Source organism: Equus caballus, chromosome 17 (assembly GCF_041296265.1).
Source record: "Equus caballus isolate H_3958 breed thoroughbred chromosome 17, TB-T2T, whole genome shotgun sequence".
Lineage (NCBI taxonomy): Eukaryota > Metazoa > Chordata > Mammalia > Perissodactyla > Equidae > Equus > Equus caballus.
In genome coordinates, this window is record NC_091700.1 from 85,254,894 (window position 1) to 85,262,242 (window position 7,349).

A 7,349-nucleotide genomic window follows, 5' to 3' on the forward strand; every position below is an offset into this window, starting at 1 on the left:
CCCCAACCCTTCTTATCTCCCAACTCTGACCATTTTTGTTTTGTCCTTCCATTGCTTTAAAAAACATATACATATACAGACAAAACACAAGCCCCCACTTTTCTGATAACTAATGTACTGTTTACACTTTTCTCCACCTTGCCTTTTTTCCCCTCAACAATATCCTGCAGTGCACTCCATGATAGAATCGTTCTTTGCTCCATTTTACATCTCTAAGTATGATGGCGTGGATTTACCATGGTATAACCAATTATTGGTGGATGTTTGGATTGTTTCTCCTTTTGCTATTACAAATACAGCCCACAAATAGCACCCATAGCTGTTATTGATGTGTCCTCGTATGTGCCAGTACTGTGCAGTTTATGTGTATGATCCCATTTAATTCTTACAGCAAGCTTGTGAGGAGGGGTCATAAAAGTTCGGAGAGGTTCAATAACATCCCAGGGGGCAAGCAGCCATAAGTAGCAGAGCAAGGATGCCTGCCATCCTGACTGGATTCCTAGGCACTAGGCCCACTTCCTCCTCCTGATTCAGGCCCGTGTGGAGGCCCAGAGGAGATCAGGATCCTCTCTCCCTGACCCTGCAAGCCTCATGGCACCAGCCCATATTTTTTCCAAACTGATCAAGACAGAGCTTCCCGCCTCTTCCCAGCTTCCTTAGCCGGGAGCAGATTTGCCAAACAGCTGCTCAAGGTTTGGCACGTTGCCCAGGATGTCCCCATCCTGACAAAAAAAAGAGATGAATGGGACAAGGCCAAGGTCCTGCCTCATCTGCATTCTCTCTGGCTCTCCAGAGATTGCCCTCTATGCCTCAGGCTCCCGCGTCTCCCCAGAAGCATTCGCGCTTGGAGCATGCATGGAGAAGCATGAGAGAGAGAGTGCTGGGCCAACCCTCCATCCTGAAGTCAGGGGCGCACAATGGTTTCTAAGGCCCTGCTGCCTCTCCCTCCTTGTCACTGTCCGAAGATTCCCCGCCGACCAATCCGGGACAGGAGGGTAAGTCTGGGGAGCCTGTGAAGCAGGGAGTGCAGATGAGTGGAGGCATCTTCCTTTGCTCCCCTAGTCAGGCCTGAATGTGAGCAGAGCCAAGACATAAGAGAATATCAGCCCAGGGGTGCCACTAAAGTCCTAGCAGTCCGAGGGGGTTAAATGTCAGCAGCACCTGGATACAGTTACAGAGGCCAAGACAGAGCCTGTCCAGGACCTCAGAATGGGGACAGGGGTATGTGAGGTTGCTTCTCTTAAAGCAATGCTATGGCTTATGGTGCTGGGGAAGGAAGCCTCATGTCTGTACTAGATGATGATTCTTCGAGGTAAGCTGGGCAGGAAGGAGGAAGGGGGAAGCTACACATTTCCGAAGCACACGATTGGCCTTAAAAATTGCGTCAAACTAACATTCTACTTTTGAAGCCATAAAAAAAAGTAATAGTTCATATTTATTAAGTGTTTAGGCACTGTGATAAATTATCTTCATCATTTCAGTTAATCCATATGATAAACCTAAAAGATATAATTCCCATTTTACAGATGTGAAAATTGAGGCTCAAAGAGCTTAAATGATTTGCCCAAGTTTGCCAACCTAGTAAGCAGTGGCGTCCTGATTCAAACTCAGATCTGATGACTGCAAAGTCCAGGTACTCAGCCATTTTACTATGCTGGAGCCTCTTCCTTCCTTCTTTCCTTTATTCATTCGTTCAAGAAATAGTGACCATCTACTATGTACTAAACACACGTTATCATGGGGATATAATAACTAACTAGATAGACATGGTCCTTACCCTCATAGAGCTCATCTTCCGGTGGGGAAAAATAAACAAGTAAATAAGTAAACAGCATACTTACAGACTGTGATAAATCCTATGACTACTATAAGATTGTTTTAAAGCAAAGCCTTTTTTTTTTTTTTTTTTTTTTTAAAGATTTTATTTTTTCCTTTTTCTCCCCAACGCCCCCCGGTACATAGTTGTGTATTCTTCGTTGTGGGTTCTTCTAGTTGTGGCATGTGGGATGCTGCCTCAGCGTGGTCTGATGAGCAGTGCCATGTCCCCGCCCAGGATTCGAACTAACGAAACACTGGGCCGCCAGCAGCGGAGCGCGCGAACTTAACCACTCAGCCACGGGGCCAGCCCCAAAGCAAAGCCTTTTTTTAAGAATCTAGTAATCAGTGGAAGGGAAGGGGTCCTATATAAACTCTCCTTATACTGAATTTGTCTAAGTAAAGTATACTATTTCAAGGAGGTTCCTTGACACTTAGCCGTTTTATTTCATCTGAATTCTTCCCTGGTTGAGCAAAACTACAGTTTCATTAGTAGTAGTATTCTTTTACTATTCTGAATTCAATGTTTCCAAATCCAAGACATCCATTTCAAAGGATCTGGGTTTATATAATCTAACTGTGTGAAATGTTTAGAGAGGCATCCCCAGGAAAGCTGAAATTACACCCTGGGAGGAATGGGGGAAGGAACCATGGAAGGCTTTCCAGTAGGAAGGGATGACTCGCTCCCACACAACATACCCATCTTTCCCTCCAAGTGCTAGAGCTGTGTGAAAATCTCCCATGAAAGACGACAGGATGTGAATTCAACCCATAATTTGAAAGACAAGTATATCAGATGAAAAGTGATCTAAACAGTATTATTATATTCAATTATTATCATTGTTCTTCCATGGAGTTAGAAGATTTAAATCTGAGCTATCTTTTTTTCTTTATGTTCACAAATACCCAGGAGGAAGGGAGGTAGTAGATGCTTGTATTCCCATCATTCCTTAAACAGCGTTTGAATTAAAAATACCTGCCCCCTACTTCTCTGACAGGGACCTGGGGTATAATTAGATTAGCATCTCTCAACTGCTTTAGGTTTCCCAGAGATAGGCATTAGGTAAACATAGGTATTATTATTGTTATCATGGTGTCATTATGTTATTGTCATTGTGTGGATTCTCCCATACGCAGGATGGGATGCTAGCCTAGAACATTATTTGTCTAGTGCTTTGAGCCTAGCTGAAAGGCACGTACATGTTGTCTTGTGTTAGAATCATTGCTGTGATTATTGTTGCATTTATGGTTATTGAAGAATGAACCAATTTTCAAACTCATCTCAACAACGCTCCAATATTTTTTATGTCTCCTGTGTGATTGCAATGGTGTGTTCTTCCATGTCTGTTTAATGGCCTGGGGTAAGACAGCACCCTGGGCTTCAGACATCACCTGGGGAAAATGGGAGACAGGTAGGATCTCTTAGGATGGTGCTTTCTTAGCCTCGTTGGACTAGAGCCTGCAAGAGGGTGCAGGGCCCCAGGCCCACTGACAGCCAAACTCTAATGAGTCATTCTGGTTAAAACCAACTTTGAGAGACTCTTCTATCACATGTGCTACCTCAAGCAGCCGCAAATGGCTATTCAGAAAAAGATTAAGATGGGATCCATTTCAAAAAGAGGAAGGAAGAAGAGCTATAGAGCCTAACGGCCCACAAGAGAATCATTTTATGAGATTAAAGTAGTTGATTCATCACTAAATAGACCAGCTGGTAAAGTTGTATGGTTCATTTGAGGAGGGCATTCATAAATCCAAAGATTTATGTTACTGGTGATGGAAATTTTATTTTGGAGTTTCTGAGTTTGGGCCCTGCCTTATTTTATCTTGCTGTATTCTGACAATGTCATACTCAAAGGTCCTTTTCATTCCACTGTATTGTTTTTTTCTCCCAGTGAATTCTACTATTATTAATCTTCTCACAACTGTGTTTACAGATGTGGCCATAATTATTTACTGAAGCCTCACTCTGAAGGTTTGTATTGTCTTTCACTTCCTCCACTGAAAGCCTCATGTTTTATAAACCTGAGAATCCAAAAAACTGCATAATTTCTAAATGTGAGATGATGGATCCTTTTCTCTACTTCCCATCTCATAGCTGTAGTTCTTCATAGGGTTGAATATCACCACATTTAAATGAAGGAAAAACCTCCCAATTGATGAGACAACTGCTCACTGAAATTTTTACATGTATTCAGGCCTCAGACTGTTATCGCTCTGCGTGGTTTATTAAACGTGTTTGTAATAACAGAGTTATCACTCTCTTTGAATTCGATAATTGCCTCTTGAGACAGTGTTTCATGCGGTGCTGAGACTGTCATGGTGGAGAAAGTATTTTATTCTCCTCTCATGAGGAATCCCCACCTTGTCCTGTCTGTGGAAAGACAAAGCTACTTGGATACTAAAGATGGGATATATGCGGTTGCTGGGCAGACCTGGGCTTTGGACGCAAATAATCTAGGAAAAGAGCGACGGTGACTTGAACTGCTATTTCTCATAGAGTCTGGGGGAGCATTTCATAGGCAGCTACAGGTTGCAGCTGGTCTGGTGGTGATTTTGTGCGCCTGAGTGCTGAGGCCGGCACTTTATTATCAGAACAGAACAAATCTAGGCTGATGCGCGTGGTATAAAGAATCGCAGGGAGCCTCCGCACCACATTCTGTGGCCATTCTTTCCAGTTTTTCTGCTGGTGCACTCCGGATAATTGCAGTTTAATTGGGTGACATGAAATGAAAACTGTGTCCACATTATCCAGGATTATCTTTTTCCTGAAGCCTGCCACCAGTTGAAAGGAGCCCATTTATCAGACCAAAGAGCTTCGCTCGGTTGCTTTTACGAACAGAAAAGAGTGTGAGAACAGGCTGGGCAAGGGAGAAAGGGAGCTGACAGCTAAGAAAAATTATTTCAGTTGTTTATCATGAGGAAAGTTTATCTGATTCTTTACAAAATGATATGGAGGCCGGAGTGTCGAGCCATGAGTAATGAACATTGACCAAGTTTGCTTCCTCCACTGGTCGGACCCAGCACTGCCTCTCTTTTGTGTGGGCACAGATCAACTTTAAAAGCTTCTTTCAAGCAGCATGAATGCACTTCATTTTACCAAAAAGAACTTTGTATTGATAGCTAGAAAAAAGGAAGGTTGTTTAAAAAGGAAGGGTAGACAATCGGGACAAAATGAGGAGCTTTCAGTTTCTATTATGAGCATGTCGCTCCATTCTTCTCTTCTGTTTATACATTCCCTGCACAATAATGTCTCTTTGCAGTAATATGTTTCCCCTTTTACACTATTCATATTGAAAAAGCCCTCACATCATGACCATGGTAATAAATACCATAGAAATGTGGGTATAATGTCAATTTGCATTCTGTGAGAAGATCAAGGTAAACCTAACGTCCAGAATATTCTGCTAATACTCATTCATCATTCTCCAGATCCAGGTAAAAGAGAGACCTTGTCACTACATTACAAACCCCTTCTGTTGCTATTGCATTTGTGTGAACATTTTAGCCTAATGCATCAATTGTTAAGTAGAAAGAGCAGTCTTTGAAATTGTCTATTGCGCTCAAATCCCTAGCTGCACAAGGTCTGGGCAGGAGGCGTTTCTATTCAGAAGGAAATAGAAGGCTTTAGTTCAGTAAGCACAGTGTGGGTGAAGGTTACGGAGGATATTGTGGGTTTTTTAAATAAAAGTTTTCGAATGGGAGAAAACTCATTATCTCTAATGGCAACAGTGAATATGGAGTCAATATCTGGTGGAGCAGTATGCTGTGGAGCTGAAGTCCTTGCATTTGCAGTTATCCATCAATGGCTGGTTGACATCGGGCTATCCTAAATGCGTTAGGCAGAAAATTTTTCCTGTTGTGGAAGTAAACTCTTAGTCACACGTCTTAGTCCTTCGGGAGGTGTACATCGTGTTATCACACACATGGATCCATTATTCTCTGTAATATTTGGTGTTCAATTTGATATTGACCTTCAAAATTAAGGAGAGGAAAAGCTATAAATTAATCTGAAAGATCAAAATTAGATATTATGCACATGTTATGAATAGATGGTTAATTCTATTCATTGATTATGTATTGAGGTCACATAACTCAGCTACCTCTAGAACTCCAGCCTTCCATTTCTCTTCTCTCAGAGCAGATACTAAAGTGTCAGTAATGTTCCCAAAGCAATGACTTTCTGTAGGATTTGGATGCTCTCTTTGTATTTTCCATACTGACCAGGGAGTATATAAGTTTAGAGAAGCAGGCATTTGGAGGATAGCTGTAATTCCCATAAGGCAATCTTTTTCTGTTTTTTTTTATTACTAGAATAATAATTTGCAAAATTTTTGAATGAGGGGTATGGTTTTAAAAATTTTTGTTTTACAATTTGTTATTCTCATTCCAGCCCACCTGCTTAGAGATGTTTAAAGTCAAATACTTTTTCCTGTTATTTGTTTCCCTCTCTCCTGTATCTATGCTATCTATAATTACTATATTCCTGGGGACCTCTCTACTTTCATTGATTTTTCTTTCTATTTGAATTATTATACTTTTATGTTTATTTTCAATAATGTGTGATTTATTCAGAAAGAAAAAAGTTATATGTCAATTATATCTCAATAAAACTGGGGGGGAAGAAAAGGAAAGTTAAAAAGGAAGAAATCACTTTTAATTTTTTGCCAAAAAGCCTGAGCACATAACTAACTCTACTGGAAATCTCTGAATCTGACAGTATGTAGAAAAACTCAAATAAAATGGGAATTCGACAGAGCCTCTTTGTGTGTTAGGAGAATTGACCCAATCACATATTATTATCATCTCAATTTAAAATTTTAATTTATTCCCTTGCTCTTAAAAAGGACCTTCTAGCCCGTATGCCACACTTACAGCCACAACCCAGAACAAGAAAGTTTGACATTAGGTTATTTTAAGAATTCATTCACTTCTTTCCAGACACAGAAGAAATAATGTCTGCCTGACTCATCTTTGCTCCTCTGGCAGAAATGAAAAATATACACATAGGCAGACAAACCCCATGTCAGACTGATTTGTAAAAGCCTGGAGATGAGTGTTGTGGGATCTGAAAACTATTTGTCAAATAGCCATGCCTACTTACGCTGCCTTCCTCCCGGTCAGCAAGGAAGACGTCTCGGATTAGGCTTATAACGAACACTGGAATGCTTTTCTTTACGTTAGATATCAGAACTCTGGATGTCTGTTCAAATATACTTATCCTCTGAAAAAGAGTTGGATACAAAATCGCAAAAAGTGAGGATGTCACACACTGACTGACAGAATATGTATGATTATTGTCCGTCAAGGCAGCAAAAAGAATCCCATATGTCGGGAGCACAGACATGGATTACATACCTCCTGTCTGCTGGCACATGGGATGGATATGAAAAAGAAAAAGTCAGATCATAGCAGAACAAAATATGACAAAGCAAAACAGACCAACCCAGAAATTCCAGAAAACTCACAAGGCTGAGCAAGAGGGCCCTGGAGCTCTCCTACCCATTTCCTCTATGTGTGGGTTTTAGGCAAGTACT

The 7,349-nt window shown here is 41.1% G+C and overlaps 1 long non-coding RNA gene across 1 annotated transcript; it reads left to right on the plus strand.

Annotated features, from left to right (window-relative positions):
- Positions 1-836: 836 nt before the first annotated feature.
- Positions 837-7,131, plus strand: LOC138918555 (uncharacterized). Its single transcript, XR_011428049.1, has 2 exons — positions 837-995; positions 1,527-7,131. It is a non-coding gene; the product is annotated as an uncharacterized lncRNA (long non-coding RNA).
- The last annotated feature ends 218 nt before the right edge of the window (positions 7,132-7,349 follow it).